This window comes from Chionomys nivalis, chromosome 9 (assembly GCF_950005125.1).
Source record: "Chionomys nivalis chromosome 9, mChiNiv1.1, whole genome shotgun sequence".
Classification (NCBI taxonomy): Eukaryota; Metazoa; Chordata; class Mammalia; order Rodentia; family Cricetidae; genus Chionomys; species Chionomys nivalis.
The window spans coordinates 7145374-7168038 of record NC_080094.1 but is presented as its reverse complement, the minus strand read 5'-3'; positions in this window follow the sequence as shown (position 1 = coordinate 7168038).

The window sequence follows — 22665 nt, the reverse complement described above, 5'->3', positions numbered from 1 at the left end:
AGCAGTGAGAGTCTCGGTCAGAATGGGTTTCCTCCTAGTGGATACTTGGCAATGTCTGTAGACAGTTTGGATTGTTGCATTCGCTACTGTGGAGAGGTTCAATTGGCATGTAGCTGGCCGAGGGTCAAGACATCATCAAATACCTTGCTCTGAACAAGACAGCCTCTACCCCCACCCAAAACAAAGAATCATCTGGGCCCAATATCGACAGTAAAGAAGCTGAGAGATAATCAAGGAGGAATAGGGATAGAAGGAATATTATACAACCTTCAACATTGTGGTAGAGATCTGTAAACTCAGTTGCTTACAAGGATGGTGGGAACAAGGGATGAGAGTCACAAGTTCAAGACTTCCCTGGGCTACAAGGCAAGTTCAAGGCCTTGTCTCAAAATATAAATTAAAAAGAAAAGGATGGTGATGATTCTGTGTAACTCAATGGCAAAATACTTGCCTATTGTGCATGAGGTCTGAGGCACAAACTCTAATGTATTTAATAAATAAATAAATATGTCTCCTCAAACTGTCAGAAGCTGCTTGATCATACAAGGCATTGTCTGGGTTATTTGAAACTGTCACGGCAACTTCTCAGAACATTTCCAAACAGTCATTATTAGTAATAACTTAAAGAGAAAGTGAAGTTTGCAGAGATTAAGGAAATGTTCAAGTCCCCGAAGGAGGAAAGAGGGGGTATCAAGCCCTGCAAGGACGCAGCAGTGCTAAATTTCCAAGGAAGATGCTATCTTTGGAAAGAAACTTTGTTTGGTTAAAGAGGTGAAATTAGTGAGAGGCCTTGGGTAAATTATGAAAATATATCAAAAATATATTGAGTTGAATGTGGATCTGCATGTTTGTAATCTCCACATGTAGAGGTTGAGGTAAGATGATCAAGAGTTAAAGGCTAGCCTGGAAAACCTACAGAGGCTTTGTCAAAGGAAAAATAGGGGGAAGAAAGAAAAAATAGAAAAGACAAGAACAACACATCAAAATTGGTTTCTTGCTACTTCTAGCTGGGTGGAAGAAAAAGGACCATTGAGAACCTCATTTGAAATTCCAAAGTGAAATTTAGAAGGGAGTGAGTCAGAAAGAAGTGCTGAGTATTTAAGGCAGAAGGTTAAGAGACACACAGGAGTTTTAGGTGTCCTCTGCCCCAACAAAGAAGCTCTGTGGGGAGGGGGGGTCTATAATTGTCACCCTAATGCTAGTGAAACAGGAATCTGTGTGTTTTCCTAGGTCCATAGAGAAAGGAGTTGAACTTCACCAGAGAAAGAAAAACCAACAGTGTCTGTGGGGAGCTGGCCACATGGTCTAAGGGAGGGGTCTGTTGTTAGAGAAGGGTCACTGATCCCCAGCCTTGTGACAAAATATGATCCAAAAATTTCCCATGGTCAACACAGCACCATCCCAGAGGAAAGAGGGACCAGGCTTTGGCTGCCTTATTTCCTCCCAGTAGCGGGCGATTGTGATGGACAGAAAGGGCAGGGGTCTAGAGGCTGATGAAGACATCCTGAGATAGCGATAGATACAAGCGTGATGTGCTCAGCACCACACAAGAGATTTCCCCAACTCTGCAAATCCCAAAGAGAATGAATAGTAATATAATCAAGTAGTATAATCAAGCCCTTTTCGTTTGTATTTTATTAGCATATATTAATAGTAATTATACATAAATTGGTTTTATTATGACACTTCATATGTTTACATGATATATTTGGTTCATATCTACCCCCTATTACTCTCTCTTGATTCTCTACCCCTCCCATTAGTCAAATTTCTCATCTGACTTCATCCCCTTCTGCTTTCTTCTCTTCTTTTTACAGAACCATGGGTACCTCAACAATAACTGTACTACTAAAAAAAAGTCTCTCTCCCTTGTCCATCAAACTTTCCCTATGCACAAGTCCTCAGTAAGTGCTGGGGCCCCTTGAGTCCTTCTTACTTCTATGGCATGGTATTGACAAGCCCAGGCTTGCAGAGATCTTATGTAGGTTATCGTAGCTGCTGTGGGTCCGAGTGAGTGTCAGCCAAGTCATTCCTAGAAGATGGTTTTCACTGCTCCCCCTCATTCCTCTTGTTCTTTCATTCTTCCTGCTCCCTTCTAAGACCTTCCCTGAGCCTTGGAGTGAGCATTATACATGTCCCATTTATGGCTGAGCATTGATTGGTCATTTCTTCCCTGTACCTTGACCAGTTATGAATCTTCCCGCCATTGCTGATAACTGCAAAAAGAAGCAGATTCTCTGATCAAAGTTGCAACACATTGTTCTATTGTGTAAATGTGGTTATGCAGAAGGCAACTGAGATCTTTCAAGGGACCCATGGAAGACACTTTCCTCTTTATCCCATATCATTGTAAGATGTTTGGAAGGCTAGAGGAGAAGAAGTCAAAGGCAAGAACACAAAAGGAGAAACATCCCAGCCTACAGGATGCAGCCATGGTCCTGAGCATTCTGGCCAGAGCAAAGCTAAACAGGCAGCAGAAGAAATGCTTTAACTCTAGAAAACATCTGTGGTGTTACTATTATCATCTCTTTGTATTGAGTATATTACCTGCCAAACTAAGACTACTGCTTTGAATGAGGCATCAGAGGAAAATTCTAGAATTTGAAATGATCAGAACAGGAGCAGAAATATCATAAGGCTTGTGGGATATTCCAACCCACTGAGACGCAGAGCCCTGCAGAGCTGCATCGAACATCTGAGCGGTCTGATAACACGCTCCCTTGCTAGTTTGACACGCTCCATCCTGCTAGTTTTAATGTACCAGCACATCTTTTTCAAAAGGAAAGGAGGGGAAGCAGGAAGCAAGGGTAGAAAACAGAGCTGCCCATCAGGATTTCCAGAAAGTGACTGAGGGGGTCTCTAAGAACACACACTGAATAAGTTAGTCACAGATGGTTGGTTTGGTGGAAGTCTCTCACTTTCAGACACACATCCATATCACACACCCAAGCATTCTGCAACATCCTCCGTTTGTGTATTTAGAATATACACAGGAACATGAGGGACTGAAGAGGGTGAGAAGCGGGGGGGATGAAGGTATAAAGGTGCAGATGGAAATATGCTCAAAATACACTCTATACTAATATGAAAATATCCTTATGTAACCCTGTCTTGTGTACAGTGAGTATACACCAATAGATCAACAAGAATGAAAAAAGCCTCGCTTCAGGGGATTTGAGCAGAAAAAAATAAACAACAAACATAGACAAAACGAGAATAAAATACTCAGGAATAAACTTAATCAAAAATGTAAAAGCCTCGGGCACTAAAAACTACAAAGATACAAATAGAAAGATATCTCATGTCTGTAAGTTGAAAGTATTAATATCTTCACCAGGCCCACACTGCCTAGAGAGATCTGCAAAGTCAATGCTATTTTCATTAATATCATACTGGCATCTTTATTAAAAATAGAAAACAATACTAAAATTTATATAGAGTAACAAAATATCTGGGAAAGCCAGAACAATTTGTAAAAGAGGAACGGGATTGAATACATTGTGTCTCCTTATATGTAAATATATTTACAATGTACAGTGCCTAATGTACAGGACCTGTAAGACAATTTACCAATGTGAAGGCAGGCCAACAGACCGGTGATACAGAAGAAAGACACAAACACACAATTAATGGAGCACACACAGCTTGGGAAAAGACAATTCTTCAACAAGTGATGCTGGAAAAACTGGAAGTCTGCATGCAGAATTCCTCAATCATCAATCTATCAATTAATTGGTTTTTAACTAACTAGTTAATTTGTTAGTTAATTCTGGCTCTTTATCATGTATCTGGCACAAAAAAAAAACAACCAGCATGAAATATGTTAGACGTAAATGTCTCACCCTAAACCGTAAGAGCAAAACCCTTGATTTAAAAATGGGATAGCATTAAGCTATCATGCTCTTGGCCATGGCAGTGACTTCCTGGATCTGACACTAAAGGGAGGGAGGACAAAGGTCTAAATCAATGAGTTGGACAACATTAATTTTTAATAGAGTGAGAAAGAAACCTAACGAATGGGAGACAATACTACTAGTAAAAGGTTAATTTCCAAAACATACTAGCAATGGGTATAAATCAACAGGAGAGAAAAAGCAAACAATTTAGAAATAAAAGAACTTGCATAGACATTTCTCCAGAGAGATGAATGTGGCCAAGAGAAACATGAGACGTGCTTTAGCACACGTGGTCAGGGAAATGCAAACCAGAGCTGCCCTTTCAGACAGCTGACTCCATCGTATGTTGTGACAGCTGAGAGTGACTGAAGCAATCAGCTTGCTATTATCCTACGCTACACAATGCCAAATCACTGGCTTTGGTTGGTTGTGCTTTCTATTCCCTCTGTGTGCTTTGCTCCATCTTGTCCTTATCTAAGTCAAATCAAGCAGATGTCTTAACCCCCGTGTAGACATACACTGGCTGTAAAGGGAGACTTGAGAATTCTGAGGCGGGAAGAAACTGGGCAAGAGCAGAGGCAGCCAATGCAGGCCTTCGTCTACCCTGCCTGCCGTTGCCCTCCTTCTACCCTGCTTGCCATTGCCCTCCTTCTACCCTGCCTGCCATTCACCGATTACCCAGCAAAGCTGAGAAACCCATACACAGTTACATCCTTCTAGGCTTTTATTGATCAGATCGCTGCTTAGCTCAAATGTTCATTCACAATTAACTTTAGGGCTTAATAATTTTGCAATTATGGCAACATGTAATCAAAGTGAATAGAACAGAAATTGGATCGTGAGACACAAACAGATTCTAGTCAACATTTCTTGTACATGGTTTTGGTTTGTTGCTGTGTATACTCCTGTTTTTATTAAACTTGGTAGATTTTATTAAACTTTTTTTCTAATTACTATTATCATTTAGAAAACTCTGGAACAAACCAGAATATGTAGCATATGTTAGCGTGGGATTTTTCCTCATAATTGATGTATGGATGTATAGCAATTAATCATTTCAATCAGATAATTGCAAGTAGTTATTAGAGCTAATTTTTCTAATGAAAGAGTGTGGGATCAAGCGAGTTCAGTTAGTACAGGCCTTGACTTGCCAACCTGAGGGTCTAAGATTAATCCCCAGAATCCATATTAAAAGGTAGATATACGGTGCCCCATGATTGTAATCTGAGCTCTGAGGAGGAAGAAAGTGGGGTGATCTTGTTGTGACTTTTGCTGCTGAACCAACCTCACCTGCTCATCAAGTAACATGTCCCAGTGAGAGACCCTGTCTCATAAAACAAGATGGGGACTCACACACCACACACACACACAGAGAGAGAGAGAGAGAGAGAGAGAGAGAGAGAGAGAGAGAGAGAGAGAGAAACTCATTCTCAAATTACACAAGTATCAGAAGTACTGTAAATCTTATTAAGACATTTCTGGAGTTGGCTGGGGTGGTGCACACCTTTAATCCCAGTGCTCAGGAGGCAGAGGCAGGTGGATCTCTGTGACTTCCAGGACAGCCAAGACTGCAAAGTGAGACTGCCTCAAAACAAAACAAAGATGTTTTTGACTCTCTCCCTGTTAGCTTTTGAAACCTGGAGTGTGGAAAGTTTGTAACTTCTACTGACACTCCCCAGTTGCTGCTCCTGTAGCTAATCCAAGGACTATTTGGGGAGTCACGTATTGTATAATGATGTCATGATGATTTCTCCCAGCCTCTGCCTGAGGCTGTGTGGTGATCATTCATGCACTGCTTCATAAAACATGTGTTACTCCTTCCCTTGATATTGTTTCAAAAAAGAACAGAAACTATCAAGTTTGGCTTTAAAAATAAATCTATATTCTTGTTTCTGTATGGAGATCTGTTGCCTAGAATACATAGATGAAGACATCCTTTTTTTTTTCTTCACACAAAAGCCCAAATTCAGTAGAAGTCCTGACAAAAATAAGTTTTGGGTGTGCATATATTTACATGTACACCTACTAAAATCAGTGTTTCAATATTAAATTGAAATGGCAAAATTTTAGTTTCTCTTGAATGACTGAAATGGTGGGAGTTTTGTGGTTTGTTTGTTTAATTTAAATGTTCAGATAATCCTTACCAATCCTTCTATTAACTGGCCTTAGAGCATTGGAAAACTTTCCTTTCAGCGTCAGACAGTAAATACTCGAGGTCATCAGGCTACAATACTATAGCACTAATCAATAGACACTATCATGTAAGTGAATAAACAATAAAACTTTATTTATAAAACAAAAATCAGTCTGTTGACTGCAGTTCGAACCCCCTGAGCCCCTTAGAGGGAAACCTCCCAGTGAAGCATGGGAAGCAATGTCTAATCCCGGTACTCAAACCCAGGTGGCTGTAAGCCACCCAAGATGCCATCTTGAGTGTCTGTGACATATTCACACTGCCCAAGGCATATCCCCAGGTGTTAAGAAGTCATTTACCAGAGGGGACATTTGAGTGCACTTTCCTAACTAAGAAATGTGAACACAAAGTCTATTTCATAGTGATGGCATCATGGAAAGGTCCTATATACAAACATTAGGTTCCTTCTTGTTGTGCCAACATGACTCAGAGCTGAGAAGACAGCAAAAATGGATGGAATATCAAATTGACAAGATGAATCTATCCCAACTTTAAATCAAAGGACAGGACACAGAGAGAGCATCTATAAGAGCATTAAGAACCATTTTCCCATATTTCCATTTATATAAGAGCATTAGGAACCATTTTTTTTCCGTACTTTCAGATGAAATAATTTCCACAGCACTTGGAGAGAAGCAGCAGCTGAGAAATGAGTATCACGTTCCTTCCTCTGCCATGACTGAGATTCTCATTTCAGTTTTCTCTTCTGATAACAGTATGTTCTGGAAAATACCAGAACAGTTTCCTAAAGACACTGGGGAGTGAAGAAGTAGACAGCCTGGAGTTGGAGTCACAGGAGCCTGGATGAGAATGCCATCATTCAAGCAAGGGCTGTCAGTGTTCGAGCTACTTGCCTACCCTAGGCAGGGCAGTTGGAACCGTTACAACCGGACATTGTAGGGCATGGCTTTCATCCCAGCACTGGGGAGCAATAGACAGCTAGATCTCTGAGAGTTGGAGGTCACTCTGGTCTACAGAGTGAGTTCCAGGACAGCCATATTGTAGAGAAAGATGTAGAGTCAAAAACTAAGAAACGCAACGAAAATGGTGATAAATCTGCAGGCATTCTGCTGTAGATACCAGAGGATAGGGACTGCGGTCATAGAGGAAAGGCTGGAAAGGAAAGGACAGAGAAGGGAATACTGAATCCTAGCCAACCTGCCCAAATGACGGGCTGAGCCATAACTGTGTGTGAGTGGCGTCCCGGCAGCTGGAGCCTGGAATACTGACCTGAAACGCAAGCTGCTCTCAGATCAGGAAGACAGAGCTTCTAGGAAAGAAACCCAATTCTTTTCGTAGGGATGTAAGAAAATTTATACTTCATACAGCACAGTTTACAATGACAAAAGTATTTATTTACTTTTTATTTAAACATTTTTTTATTTTACATGTCAACTGTAGCCCCCCCCCTCCCTCCCCTTCTCCCACCTCCTCTCTTTCTACCCCCATCGGCGTTCAGTATTTCAATAATTGTTCACTATTTCACACTCAAAAGAAGACAAAATATATGAGGCTAGTCTGGAGTTGCTTAAAATATTGGTATAAGCAATGGAAGATTATAAATAAATGCAATAACAAAGCTAATAACAATTAAGAATAAGTGAAAACAATGAAAATCTCATCAGATAAGCATTATCAAAAAGCTATAAAACTTTAAAATTTACCATCAGAAATAAATATATAACATAGGTCTAAGGAAATCACAGGCCTAAAGGACTTGGAAAAGAAAAAGATGGGGAACTTGAATGCAGATCAATAAAATTTTCAAATACGAAAGACAAGAGAAAGAAAAAGAGCCTTTAAAATATCTTCAAAACCTTGTGAGGAAATATCAAGACGTCTCATTTCTATATAACTGGAGTTTGAAAAAAAAAAAACAAAACAGTGGACCCGAAATCAAAAGCAAGAAACACAGAAGAAGAGAGATAATCAAATATTTTGCAAGTGTGGAAAGAAAAATGATCCACATTGAGAGAGGTTAACAGATATAAATAGTATGTAGGCATCAGAGCCAAACTGAGGAAAACCAAAAAGAAAAAGTGATCTTTGAAAGTAGCCAGAGAGAATGATCTATGGCAGGCACGGGGCAATGACTCATCAATCCACACACACCAGAAAAAAATGAGGCAGAAGACAATAGAGGGGCAGCGTTCACATCCCAGGAACATGTTCTGTAGAGTGATTTAAGATCTTAGGTCTCCCACTAGAGTATGTGTAGCCTTGAACAGGCTATGGATAATTCTACATCTCAATACCTCATCTCTTTGATGTTAAACATTGTCTATCTCCTTGGATGTCAGAGAGTAAATGAGTATGTAAATTGTCTAGCACTTAATGCATGGATCAAATAAGCCCAAGGTTTGTTATTATAATGATCATATTTTAATGTTAATGGTCAATTGGAAGGCTTCCACTTGGCTTTATTTAACTTTATCATACTTGTAAAGATGAGGAAAAGCTTTCAAAAATATTAAAAAATGAGAATAGTAAAATCAAATTACCAATAACAGCAGGAATTTATCCAAGAAGCACAATTCCCCAAGAATGATTCTTTCATCACTCTCCCTATCTTCCCTGTCCTGAAATTCAAGCTGCTTCACAGCCAGGAAAGCCCACTTCTCAACAGCTGAAGTAGTTGAGCCTCCAGAATCCTCATCTCAGGCACCTGGCCTTCTGACCTCCCACAGTACAGGTTACCAGCAGTGAAATTCTTAATCACTCCATTAGTGCAGGCTGTAGGTCATTGGGAATAACCCAGCGAATGCCATGGCACAGCAGAACTTATTCTCCATGCAAGGTATTCATAGCCTCATCCAATGTTCAGCCCTGAGCCACCCAGAGCTGTGGTCATTGTCCTGTCCCTGTGGAACCACTTGAAGTAAGATGGACACAGAAGCTGTACTGCTTCCTCTGGAGGTAGTCAGGAGTTCAGGATCAGGATGATGGTGCCTATCAATGGTCTCAGCATTCAGAGGGCTGGTGCTGGATAAGCTCTCCCTAGTTCCAGGCCAGCCCTTACTACATCATAAACCTTGTCTTAAAAAAAAGGAATCCACAAAAGTGCAGTAAGGTGCAAAATGGCATGGAGTCACCATATGTAGCTTAGTTATGGAAACTGACTTCATGCTACATGCAAGGTTCTTGGCTAGCCTTTCCATGGGGCGAGCAGCTACGCTTCCCTCTTCCCAATTCTCACTACGCCCCCACTCTTACCATGTGACTCTTGAGTCTCGGTTTCCACAAAGCGAACCAGGGCTTCTCACATTTGCTGTTTACACATGTCCACCCTGCATTTTCCATAAAAGTGGTTTCTTCTCAGGAGGCTGGGTACCAGCCTGGGATTCTGCATTTTCATTGACCCTAGTTGAGGCTGCAGCTGTGGATCTGGGAGCCGCCAGCACAGTGGGGCACAGAACAAAGATAACTGAGTGCTGTGCACATTCCATGAGGCTGCTGCAGTACATCTGTCAAACGGTGAAGGCCACAGAGTCAACAAGCTCTAATCAGAATATGGCTGGGGATACATCCCAGCATCCCAGTGGTCCAGTGGTCAAGCATCTGCACAGTACCATTCACATAAAGGACATCTTTCATTGGCAAGGTGTCTATAAGGGTCAGACTCTTCAGGAAGAGAAAAAGACATATGTATGTGTTTTGGGATGGATGGATGGATGGATGGATGGATGGATGGATGGATGGATGGATGGGTTAAACCTGCAGCTGTCAATAGATGTGGGTTTGGGAATCTGCTGTACAGTTAACAAGCACTGATGATTCCATCACTTCAACCCCTAGGACTGTTGTCCTTTACCCATTAAACTCTTGTAACGGCACATGAAGAATGTTCACCATTTTCACTTGCTAAAGAAACTTGCATTTTAAGAATTGAGTATGAACATGTTCATGTGTGTACGCCCATGTGCATGTTTTTGTAGTAAGGCCAGAGGTCGATGCTGGGTGTCTTCCTCTATCATGTTCCACTTTCGTTATTGAGAAGGAATGTCTCTTCCTGATCATAGAGCTCACTGGTAGATAGAGTGGGAGACCAGTGAGCCCCAGCGATCATCTGGAATCTGCCTCATAGTATTGAGACGTCAAGAGCAGGCCTGGATCTTCCTGTGAGTGCTGGGAGTCAAAGCACATATCCTCAGATTTGCATGGCAAGCTCTTTACCCACGGAGCCATCTCCCTAATCCACTATCATGTATTTTTAATTGACTTTAGGTTAAGTCAATTTTGCAATAAAGCCTCATCCTAAAAAAGAGTTATCAGAAATCCCAGTAAACACTGAGTCTTTTTTCTAGCAGATTAAAACAAATACATAGCTGCTGTAATGAAAATGACTCTTCCTTTCTTCCCTGAAATATCATTGTGTACTCCACTAGTTGCATGCATTCATGGGGGCGGGGGGGGGGAATGAGGGATTCATTCATCTCCACAATCCATTGAAGAACTAAGAGCGAAAGGGATTCTCTGCTCAGATAACCTAAACCCAAGGGAGAACTACTTGCTTCTATGCATATATCTGCATTCACAGGGAGTTCAGGGTCATCAAAACTCAAAGGATTCTCTATTCTACCAAGAAAAATGAATTAACATGAATACAACGCACTTGCAAACACACACACACACAGAGTTGGGGGCGAGAAAAAGAGAGTGGGTAAGCACACGACTCGTTTAGGTCCTGAGGACCCACTTGGCCCCACTGTTCACCAGTTGATGTGTTCACTAGCGCATTTCCACCACTAATTGATTCGTATTCTCTTACGGGGTCTTAGTTTCTACCAAGTTGAGTGCTGCTTGATGCAGTTCCATTCAGTGTGAATGGGAATCGGGAAGTGTGATGCGTCTGTAACAATTATAGTTACATTTTTCCTTGTTACCAAATTCCAAAAAGAAATTCACCAGAGGTGTATCATACATAAGATTGAGAGACATAAAAGCTTAAGTTGTTTATCTAAGAAAATGTTTTAAGATGTAAAAAGATGCGTGGTCTTTCCTCTTCCTCTTTGATGGTCATGTCGGCTTTCCATTCTCCACCTCGGGCCATCCAAGAGTGCAGGCATCCAATTAAACCTGGATATCTTTTGATTTAGTCTGATTTGGTCTGATTGGGATTATTTGCACCAGTGGAGAGTCTCGTTTTTAGGAATATTCCTAACACCTACGACTGTCACTTTAACATGTTAACCCAGAAGGGGGGATCCCGTAGGTCCCAACCACTAGACAAACCTGCAGCAACTAATGACTACTCGAGAAGAAAAATTATTCTTTCCCAGAAATGGAGCTCCTATTTGGTTACCCAATAAAAGTAGTTCACCCTCAATACCATGTACACACAGACAACAAAAAACACACTCACCAGGTGATATTTATATACTCATGCATATATATGATACAATAATAACTTAGAAAGAGAAGCCAACAATTTGAGAGAAAGTGAGGAGGATGGAAAAGAGAGGGAGAGGACATGGGAGCAGAAAAGGGGAAGAAGGGAAGGGGAACTGATACAATTATATTTTAATAAACAAATAAGTAATAAAGACTATGAAAAGGCAAATCTTTAATGGAGTCAGAAATTAGAGCTCTCACAATACAAATGACGATCCAAACGGTCCCAGCCACTTTCTAATATGCCCAGCTGTGTTTATTTCTAAAACATGGAAATTCACCAGGAAATGGGAATTAAGAAAAGTCCTTGGGACACCCACAAACCTCACAGTTTTATCACATGGGTTACTTATGCGAAGGGTCTTTAAAGGCTCCTGTCTGGGTTTCTTTCCTGTCATTGTGATAAAGGCTCTGATGAGGGACAACCTGAGAAGGGCAAGATGTAAGCTTCCCCTCTTTCCTGGGGAGTTTGTGGGGACCATTCTCACCTTAGATGTCGGGCAGACTCAAGACAGATGCACTGTGCTTTCCAGCAGGCCTTTCACCTTGGGACTGGAGTAAGAGTGGCCATTCTGTGTGTTCTGGAGAAAGAGACCCAGCACAGGCTCTTGTATGAAGTCTCCCTTGGTTGCTTTTCACCTTGGAGTTTGAGACAGAGTCTCTGGTGTTTAAACTGACAGGTGATCTAGCCTAGGGGAATCTGCCAATGCCTACATTCCCAGCACGGGGATTCCAAGCACAGACCACCACATGTAGCTTTCTTGTGTGAGTGGGTTCTAGAGACAGAACTGACGTCCCCATGCTTGCACGAGAAGCATTTTACCTGCTGAGCCACCCCCAGCCCTCTTGTATAATTACATACTTTTAAATGGATTTTGTGTTTTATTTTAGAGATTTGCTTTTCCTGCTTCCTCAGTTCCATGGATAAGCTCCCCTCTGGCTTCTCACAAATCCTAGAAAGCTCCAATCAAATCAAATTTCAACATTAAAATTACGTGGGTGAGGATGCATTCCAGCGCAAAGCACCCAGCCAGCTAGTCCCTCCCTCCCTCTCTCAATTACTAAACCATCCAGGGCAGATGTCAGGGGAGATGGTTTCTTCCATAATGCATGGTGTCCTTATCAATACCGTTCAATATCACTTTGTCCAGGAAATTCTCCAACTTGCTTTCCTCGGAGAAGTTAGCAGCTCCATTCAACTTGATCCTGAGGACAGAGGCCAGGAAAGGAGACAATTTATAAGGAAGAAAGAATGTCGGGTTACCCACAGATTTCCTGATGTAAATATATATATATCAAACCCATCCAGATGTGACTTCTTTATTGAAGCATGCCATCAATATACAGGATTGGAGATGTCCTGACTTACAGCCGAGTTCTTTTTCGTAGGTGTGGTGTCCAACGTTCCCCCCACTTTTTTTTCCAGGGGAAAACTAAAGCCAGAGTTCAGTGCATAGTTGATGGGGATTTGAACCTGATCGTTCCTTTAGTGTCCCAGTTGGCTTTCTAAAGCATTTCCTCCTCACGAGGCAGTTGTTTATTACCCATGTTGGTAACTTTTCCTGCCTTGGACATTTTTGATAGCAATACGACCGAAGGGGCCATTGCCCTTTATAAATGCTTTAACTAAGCTGGCGTCTTCGAATTTTCAATGCATTGAAGAAGAAAACTATTGAACGGATGGGTTGCTACCTAAGGCTTTCCAGGTCATATTTACATGTGTGTGCGCATGTAGGGCATGCATACACATTTATATACACAGAATAGGCAATGTCTTAGCCCCGCAACTTTCCAAGTCTGGACTGTGAGCAGGCCCTGTGAATTTCTCCTGTGAGCTTGGCAAAAATATAGAATTGAGCCATCTTAATTGCTTGATTTTCCACTTTATTTTATTTTATTTTATTTATTTATTTTTTTTTTTTTTTTTGGTTTTTCGAGACAGGGTTTCTCTGTGGTTTTGGAGCCTGTCCTGGAACTAGCTCTTGTAGACCAGGCTGGTCTCGAACTCACAGAGATCCGCCTGCCTCTGCCTGGGATTAAAGGCGTGCGCCACCACTGCCCAGCTTCCATTTTATTTTTTAAATATAATATTTCACTGATCCTGAAGCTTGTACTAATTTGGCTACACTGCCTTGCCAGCAAGTCCCATGAATCTGTTTATCTCTGTCTCCTCAATGCCAAAATTACAGGCTTGGGGCACTGCACCAGATTTTTACATGGATGCTGAGGGTCCAAACTCAAGTTCTCATACTTTATAGACTGAAGCATCTCCCCAGCTCCTATTTTTATTTTAATACTGAAACTCGACCTTCAACAAACAATGACCTAAATATCCCTAGATTACATTCTCAGACCTCTTTGGTTCTCCTTCTGATGGCATCAGGCAAAATGAGCATATCTTAAATAGCATTCTGTTGCTGTCTCCAATTAGCTGATGAAATATGACATTAGTGCCAGTGGGACCTGGTCTGCAGATGGCAGCTGTGTGCCCTGGCCTTGTCCCTCATTGTCCCTGCATGAATGAAGACATGGCCATGAGTCTGTCCGTGTGTGGGCAGGCTTTCAAATTGTAATCAATGTTTCCCAACCCACCCCCATCTAATTAGCTATGATGAGTGTCAGAAAACTGATGGATTCTAATGCCTTTGGTTTCTGGAAACTGGAGATAAGGGAACACATACAATCTAAAATCAAGGTCTGCCTCCAATCAGGGAAAAAAACATTATACATGTTCAGAGGAGTATGGTCTTTTGAGGTGAGTCCCTCAAAGAACTGTAAGCACTACAGTACCCCAAAAGTGGAAAGTAACTCCTTTGTGCCATTTTGAAAGTGGTCAAGTTTTCCTCAAAAATCACCTGTTAGCCTCATCTCTATCAAGATACTGATGAAGAGCAGACAAAATGGCTCATCAGGTACAGGTTCTTGCAGCCAGCCCTTATAACCTAAGTTTGACCACAGGGAATCACGTGATGGAAGGACAAACCCAACCAGTACAAATCCTTATCTGACCAGGTGCACACTATGACATTCTCTCTGCATTGTCACCAAATGAATAAGATAAGTAAAAGATATATATATATATAGATATATATATATGATATATAAACAAAAATAAGTATATTTATATATAAACAAAAATACGTATATTTCTATTTATATATAATATGCATATATAATAAAAGTAAAAACTATATACACACATATCAAAGGGTATAAGATACAGTTAGGATATACACAAATATAGGAGATATATATCCAAAATAGTAATTACTAAGGTATATATCCAAAATAGTAATCACCAAGCTACACAAAAGAGTCGGCCATAGATAGTAATATGCAGGACTTGGGGAGGAAAGGGGACCTAAAGAGTCTTTTCCTTGTATCATGCATTTAAATTCTGGGACCTGGCTTAAGCCTGTGCATGCAAAAAGAAGGAATTTTATAGCTTTTCTCCGTCCCTTCTCCATGTCTTTTGAGAGGCAAAATTCACAGGAAACACTAGAAAGAAAGCATGTGTGTGTGTGCGTGCGTGTGTGCGTGGATGTGTGTGTGTGCTCGCACAGTCTGTGTGTTTGGTTGGTGTCAGACTCTCGGGCTTGCTGGTGCCAGAAAGGAGAATGCTCTCCCAAGGGGCGTGCCTTAAAAACAGAAAACAGTCAGGCAAAGCTAGCAGCAAAGCGATCTGGCTTGGGCGGTGGCGTTGTTTCTGTTTTTGTTTTTCCTTGAGAGATTCATTCACAGGATAATCAGAGATTTTAACCTGTGAGGAAAGGAAGATTCTGGGCTCAAGGGGGGCCGCTTTCCCTGTTTTTCTATTTGTAAGATGCCTTTGGAAGAGGCAAATAGCAGAGTGGATGGTCACCAGGGCCTCCTTTTCCTCATGGTTCAGAGCTTGAAGAGAGAGGGCAGATATTTCTGTATTTCAGAGGGTACAAGATACACTCAGGCAATGAAGACTGAAAAGAGATATTGCTGGATGGAGAGCTGCATACATTAACCTGTGTTTTGTACCTGATAGAGCCTGGCCTAAGAAAAGACCACGAAAAGACGTGAAGAAGACATTTACATAAAATTCAGCCAAAGTCACACATTTTTCTAACTAAGTCTTCACATGGAGTTATTTGTGTGTACATCAAAGAATAATGACTTATTAAATCTAAACATTTACATATGTAGCATATAAAATATCATAGAGATGCTCCATTCTTGTGTCCACCCGGTGTCTAGCATGGAAGTGGTCATGACCTCTCAAAGATTGGGTTGGAACTGTTCTGAAGTTCTCAGAGAGATAACGAGAGGATTCTGTTACTTCTGAGAGACTTTAATTCACTGAAATTGAGTAAAGAGGAAACATGTTTTCTTGGCCACATGTTTTCTAAAAAGAGTAACCTGCATAAACTCTACAAAGAAAGATTGACCCTGAAGTGCCAGAGAAAGACTGGGCTCTGGAAATTATGTGTGCGGGAAGCCACATAAATTTACATGAATGCATTCCTTCTCCTCCATAAAATTCAAAACCACATCTCTAAAAGCAGAGACAGAAAGTCATTCAAGAACTCTGGGGAGGAAAAGAAAAGGTTACCCAGCGAAGCAAAATGGAGCAAGCAAGGCAGGTGCTTGAAGACCAAGCAAGATCAGAGGTGATTTGAAACAGCGCAGCTGGAAAGCCAGAATGAAATTCCATACTGGATTTTAAATCCAGTAAATTTAAATTCCTCTCTGTAGCAAAGTCTCATCCTCGGTACAAAGGACAAATCTGAGAAATGTTCTCAAAGATCGCAGGAAAGAAGGCATTAATGCGGCAGTAGACGGGGCTCTGAAATGGCAGAAGAGCTGGAACCAGAATCCTTAGTGCGGAGACCAGAATTCACCTAAGTATGGACTCCAGAATCTGCCTAACGAGATGCTGGTGGTGTCTCCCTGGCTTTAGGGGAATGTGCAGTCAGGAGGCAGTGAGGGTACTGTGTGTTCAGAGAAAGTAGAGAGCAGAGAACTATGCCAAAGGGCATAGGGTGTTATGCAGAAGAGGTAGACTATCTTGGAACTTCTAATGAAGGAAAAGAAACAGTTAATAAAATAGACAAGGTAGGCAGCTTTAGAATTATTACAACACTCAGAATTTTGTGTCAAAGCAGGCTGCTGAGTTTGAGAGGCGGTGTAAGTTAACCTAAGTATTAGCACATGCGCCATCAGTACTCACCAGTGAAGGTGATTTCCAGCAATCAGGGATTTAGGGAACCTAATAATCTTAGCAAATGGTAATAGGTGAACACACTTCACTCTGTGAATGATGATGTGACGTTAGGTGCTTGGAACCAGGGGCATGCTAACGTAAAAGGATTAGAGGCAAACACAGAAGCCAGTCAGGTGTGACATTCTGACTCCATGATTTCATCAATCAAGACACAGGACAAAGGGCATAGATCAAAAAATGACCTTGAATGCCGAGGTATGATGGGGAGGTATAAAAAAGAGAAAATAGAAGCTAACAGTCCATGCTAAGAATAGCAAGTACCAGAAGGAGATAATTATGTAATAAACCCTTCGACTGAAAGGGCCAATCTAAATGTAGAGTATTAAAGACTTGCTCTCACCAATGACGCACTAAAAACGCTAAAAATGCGAGCAGTGTGATGGCTAATATTGTCAGCTTGCTGAGATCTAGAATCCAGAAGTCAAATGGCTGGGCATGGGGCAGAGAAGTTTATATGATGGGTTAATTCTCCTGAGAAGAATAGACTGAATATAAAGAAAAATGGAGCCAAGCACCAGCATTCATCCTTCACTCCGTACTGACTGCAGATGCAACCCGACCAGCGGCCTCAAGCTCCTGCGGCCGGGCCTTCCCTTCAGGATGGACCGCATCCCTTCTCACCTGTAAACCCAAACAAGCTGCTTCCCATCAGCTGATTCTTGTCAGCTATTTGATGACAGAAATAAGAGAGTAACTAGTGCATCCTCGAAATAGATCTAGTCATTATAAATAACCAGCAGCCATGATTCACACGTAGAAATTAGAGGAAAGGAAGCAGGAAGGAAATATATAGCTAGGGGCTGGAGAGATGGCTCGTGTGTGAGGAATGTCCCTGTGGCTGTAGAGCCTCCAGGTCTGGTTTCTGTGACTACACACAACTGCCAGTTCCAGGGGATCCACGCTTTCTTCTTACCTCTATGTGATCCTGCATGTGGTACACACATGTACACTCAGTCAAACATCAATACACATACAATAAACACACAAATGCAAAAAGAAGAAAAAGTAGTAAAACTAAACTACAAACCTCAGCACAATTCTATATAACAATCAGCACGAGTGAGCTCTCTTACAAAGATGAAGTATATTTAATAAGAGTGCATCAGTTATGAGATCTTTACAAAAGACAATTGAGTGACTCCAAAGTGATCCAAATAGGGTAACAAAGAAGTGAAAATTTGATGAACAATCCAATGGAGAGGAAGTTCTTATTTTTATGTGTGTGTATTCGTGGGTGTCTACGTGTGTATGTGTGTATTTACATGCAGGCGTTAAAGACCAGAAGACAGGATCAGATCCCTAGGGCTGGAGTTATATGTAAGTCTTGAGCTGCCCAACCCGGGCTTTGGAAGCACACTTCAGCTGTCTACAAGAGCAGCAGACACTCTTAACCCCTGAGCCATCTCTCCAGCCCCAAACAGAAGTGTAATGTCAGCACAGGGTAAAGGATTCAAATGACAACACAGTGCATGGCCAACAGGATCATTTATTGAGCAGTACTAGTATTCCCAGATACAGGGAGATATCAGACTTTAACAACAGTATTGACTTTGGTCACTGTAAAAAATAGAGTGAAATTGAAATGTATCTCCCAGTTTCAAAACCTATAGTCAAGAGCACAAGAAAATATTGAAACAGAGACACTCAATCCTACATGCTCCAAGACACATTCATTCATGAGTCAAACAAGGGTTTTGGAAATACTTTCTTTTTTTTGTTTTGTTTTGTTTTGTTTTTTCGAGACAGGGTTTCTCTGTAGCTTTGGAGCTGTCCTGGAATTCCCTTTGTAGACCAGGCTGGCCTCAAACTCACAGAGATCCACCTGCCTCTGCCTCCTGAGTGCTGGGTTGGAAATACTTTCTTATGACAATGGACAGTGGACTCTGATCCCTAGACTCGGTAGATTGATGAAATATTTTGTGCCAAAAATAGGTATAATACAAAAGACGACAGCATGAGAGGACACTGTAAGGGAGGGAAGAAGGCTGGGATGACAAAAGCCTGGAGGGCAATCACTCATCTCTTATCAGGTTACTGGAAGTTTCTTTCATAAGGAGCATTCTTGTTATGTGAGGTGAAGAAGAAAATGCCTCCCCGAATGCATATGCAACTGGTCATTATTTCTATTTTTTTTTTTTTTTGAGGATTGTAGCTTCAGAACTGCTTGTTGTAGATCATAGACAGAGAAGGCAGCACCAGCTTTCCAGATCTTCCATGGCAACACTGACATTTTGTCTCTCCCTAGCACACAGCCCAGATTTCCAGGAGCAAAGTCATTCCATACACAGAAGTGAAGGCACCACTCTCCGAGTATGCCTGAATCTCTTAATCCTGACAGACACACAGACAAGGCCTGTGTGTGTTCTGCAATCGCCAACTTTAAAGCTATAGCAGGCTTACTGGACCCTTCCCTTGGTCCTGGCTACCTTGCCCACTTAACTGAAAATATGGAATACTACAGAACCTTCTTTTATTGTAATGAGCTAAACTAAAACTACTTCAGAGTAACAAATTACAGACTTACATGTTGACTAACAGAATGTTCTAAGAAAGTAAGGTGTGTAGCAAGGTCTTGAATCCTATAATATGTTCATCTAGTTGACAGACAGCCTCTCTCATGAAAGAAAGGTATGATGGCTATTCTTGACTGTTACTTTGACTACATGTAGAATTAACTAAAACCCAAGTGGTTGGGTACACCTGTCAGAGTATTTTCTTGATTGAATCATTTGAGGTGGGAAGGCACACCCTAAATCCAGATCTTTCGAGGTAGGAAGACCCACCTTAATCTGGGCCACAACTTCTGCTGGCAGCTTGTATAAATGACACAGAAGAAGGAAGCATTTGCTCTCTGCCTGCTTGCTCTCCCTTACAAGTCCATTCCTTCACTCGCATTGGAGCCTACTTCTTTGGGACTCCAGAACATACTGAAGAACAGTTGAGACATCCAGTCTCATGGACTGAACAAGTACTGGGCCCTTAGACTTTTCATCAATGACAGCCATTGTTGAAATAATTAGACCATAACCTATATAACCTGCAGACCATGCTAATAAATCTCATTCATATACACATTCATTCTATCATTTCTGTTTCTCTAGAGAACAAAAGCCCAGTTATCCACGGCACATGTGCCTCTCTTGCTTTGGATGCTTGCCCCAAGAGTCTTTGAAGATAAAGTTGGCTTCTTTACTGATTTCCCTTGGGTCTTCCTTAGAGATTCATCATCTTCAAGCAATGAAGCAATCTTCAAGTGACTGACAGCCTTTCACTTGGTTTTAGGAGTCCTTGAAGTGGGAAATCCCCCACAATGGGGGGAAGCTTCCTGGCCACCCCACACTTAGGACCCATATGTGGCATGTGTGACCATCTTGTTTATAACAACGCACTTGTCAAGAGACAATAAATTTTATAAGGCTGTGTTCTCTCAAGCTGAGAAATGCCCTAGTTTCTAAGCCTGGAGTTTCACTTTATTTAAAACGAGGACCTTTAAGAACCATTCTGTGCTCCACTGTGATCATTTCTGGTACTCTCTTCATCTCTTATTAAGACTTCCTTGCCTTCTTTCAGAGAACACTGTGACTGGAGCATTAATTAGCCTTACAGCTCCTCAGACATGCTACTTTCCACAAAGTTCTGACATTTAGGGACTGTCAGTCACTTGGAGTTCTACTGAATAAAAAATTCATATTAAACGTCCCACCAAAGAGTTTGTGTACATGGATTGAGAGTGGTAGTGGAGCTGAAGACTAACAGAGGTAGAAGAGAGATAATTTAGCTTATTATTGTATATTAGACAACACAGGGTAAATGCCACTCTGAATTAATGAAGCATATAATCATGATGATTCCGAGACCGGTTCATTATTCTGCCTTCCAAATTGCATCCCAATAAGCAGATGACACCACACTGTATACAGTTCTTAGATCAGTGCTTGACCTGTGTGTTCTTTAATTTAGTGGTCGTCTGGACAGAGAACACTCCAAGCCCTGAGCACTGGGTTGTAGCAGCAGGATTGTGAGCAGTAGCCGTGTCCCCTCTGTTTTGCCTTCTTTTCTCTCTCCCCAGACTCCACACACTTGGATGGATGAGAAGATAGGGAAGGCAGATGATGTCTCAGAGACCTCAAGTTTCCTCCGTGGTCAACACACTGGCTCAGTGTAGCCTGGGCAAAATGCAAATGAGGCATAAAAGAAACTGCTGTTTATTAAGTAGCTGGCATGTGCCAGGAGGGTGCCTGTCTTGTTTGTACCAGTAAGTGGAGCAGGATACTTCATACAGAATTGATGCTCAATAAATATTTAAACAAATGAATAAATGTATGACTTTTTAGGGAAAAAAAAAACCTTGTATATGTGTACTTATTTAAATGTGTCCAGAAATATAAAGGCCAAGTGCACGGAAGCATACTCAGTGGACGCGGGCTCATCCTTGGCAGCTCATCCTTCAGTTCAAAACATCATAACATTTCTCTCTCATTTCTCTATTGCTAAGACCCCTTTCACCATCCCATAATTTCTACTTGACTCTAATCATTTTCAGTAATGGAGATCTTTTAGGCTGCCTATAAAAGCCATGTCAGAACACACGTTACCCATGTTGAGAACCTTAGGGAACAACTGTGCCTTTTGGTATTTGGTCCAGGTCCCTTTCAGATATTAATGGTCTCATTTCCTCTGCCTACAGAGACCGAGCTTTGGCAAGACTACTGCTTAACATCAGCCAAGGTGACCTGTGGGTCACCATCCCAGGGCTCTGCTTCTGGGATGGGAGGCCCGGCCACATGGCTGGCATTTGACTCTTGTGTGGAAGCTAGGCAGTCGCTTGCTGCCTGTGCCCATGTATGCTCTGTTTTATTAGGACATGGACTCTGAACGTCTCAGGAGTCCATAGACAAGCTATCCGTCAGCTTATATACAGTCCAATATAATGGAGAAAGTATGAATTCATCTTCTTCCTGGCTGTAGATCCTACAAGAATTCATGTTGGCCCTTTCTCTTTCCTATAACAAATTCATGCAATGAAGCCTGCAGGCAACACCAGCAATAAACTCAAAGAACCAATAGACAATTGGAAGCCCTTGGGGAGTAACAATGACCTGGGACTAGACAGAGACTGTGGGAAGGAGGGCAGATCTCTGGAGGTTGGGAAGAGCTACCTGATACAGAAGAGTTGGCTAGATGAACACAGCAGTTGTAAAAGAAGTCAAACTTGTCTGTCCCAACTTGCGTGGAGGAAAGATAGGATGTCAGCATTCTGCCTGTTTCTCCTCTCTTTTTTTCCTTTTTAATTCTCACTAACATGCACTAATCACACATGATAATAGGTTTCATTATGACATTTCAGACTTGTATATACTGTACTTTGGTCACAACCATCCCCATCATCCTCTCTTGCCCCCCCCCACTTCTATTGATATCTTAGCTCTTCCCACGTAGTCACTCTTCCATTTTCACTTCTTTTCTTTCTATCCCTTCATTCCTTCCTTCCTTTCCTCCCTCCCTCCCTCACTCCTTTCTTTCTTTCTTTCTTTCTTTCTTCCTTTCTTTCTTTCTTTCTTTCTTTCTTTCTTTCTTTCTTTCTTTTCTTTCTTGTCTTTCCTCTTTTATTCTTTAAATTAACCAACAGAGTTTAATCAAGGTTCTTGAATTTAATTGAGGTTGTTTAGCTTGACATGCAAAAGGAATTATTTACAGAAGCAGAGACTGTTGACTGCCCAGCCTGAAACAGACATCTACACCAGCTCTTCCACTGCTCAAGACCATTCCAGAATGTGGAGTAGAAAGACCACAGAGTGGGAGGAAGGTGTGGAGTGCCGTAAAGCTTTGTCTTCCAGGCACATCAAGGTCATTGCGCTCTTGAATTCACACCAGCTGGGATTACCTGTATAGGAATGGGCTTGAGAGCATCCTATCATACAGCAGGAAAG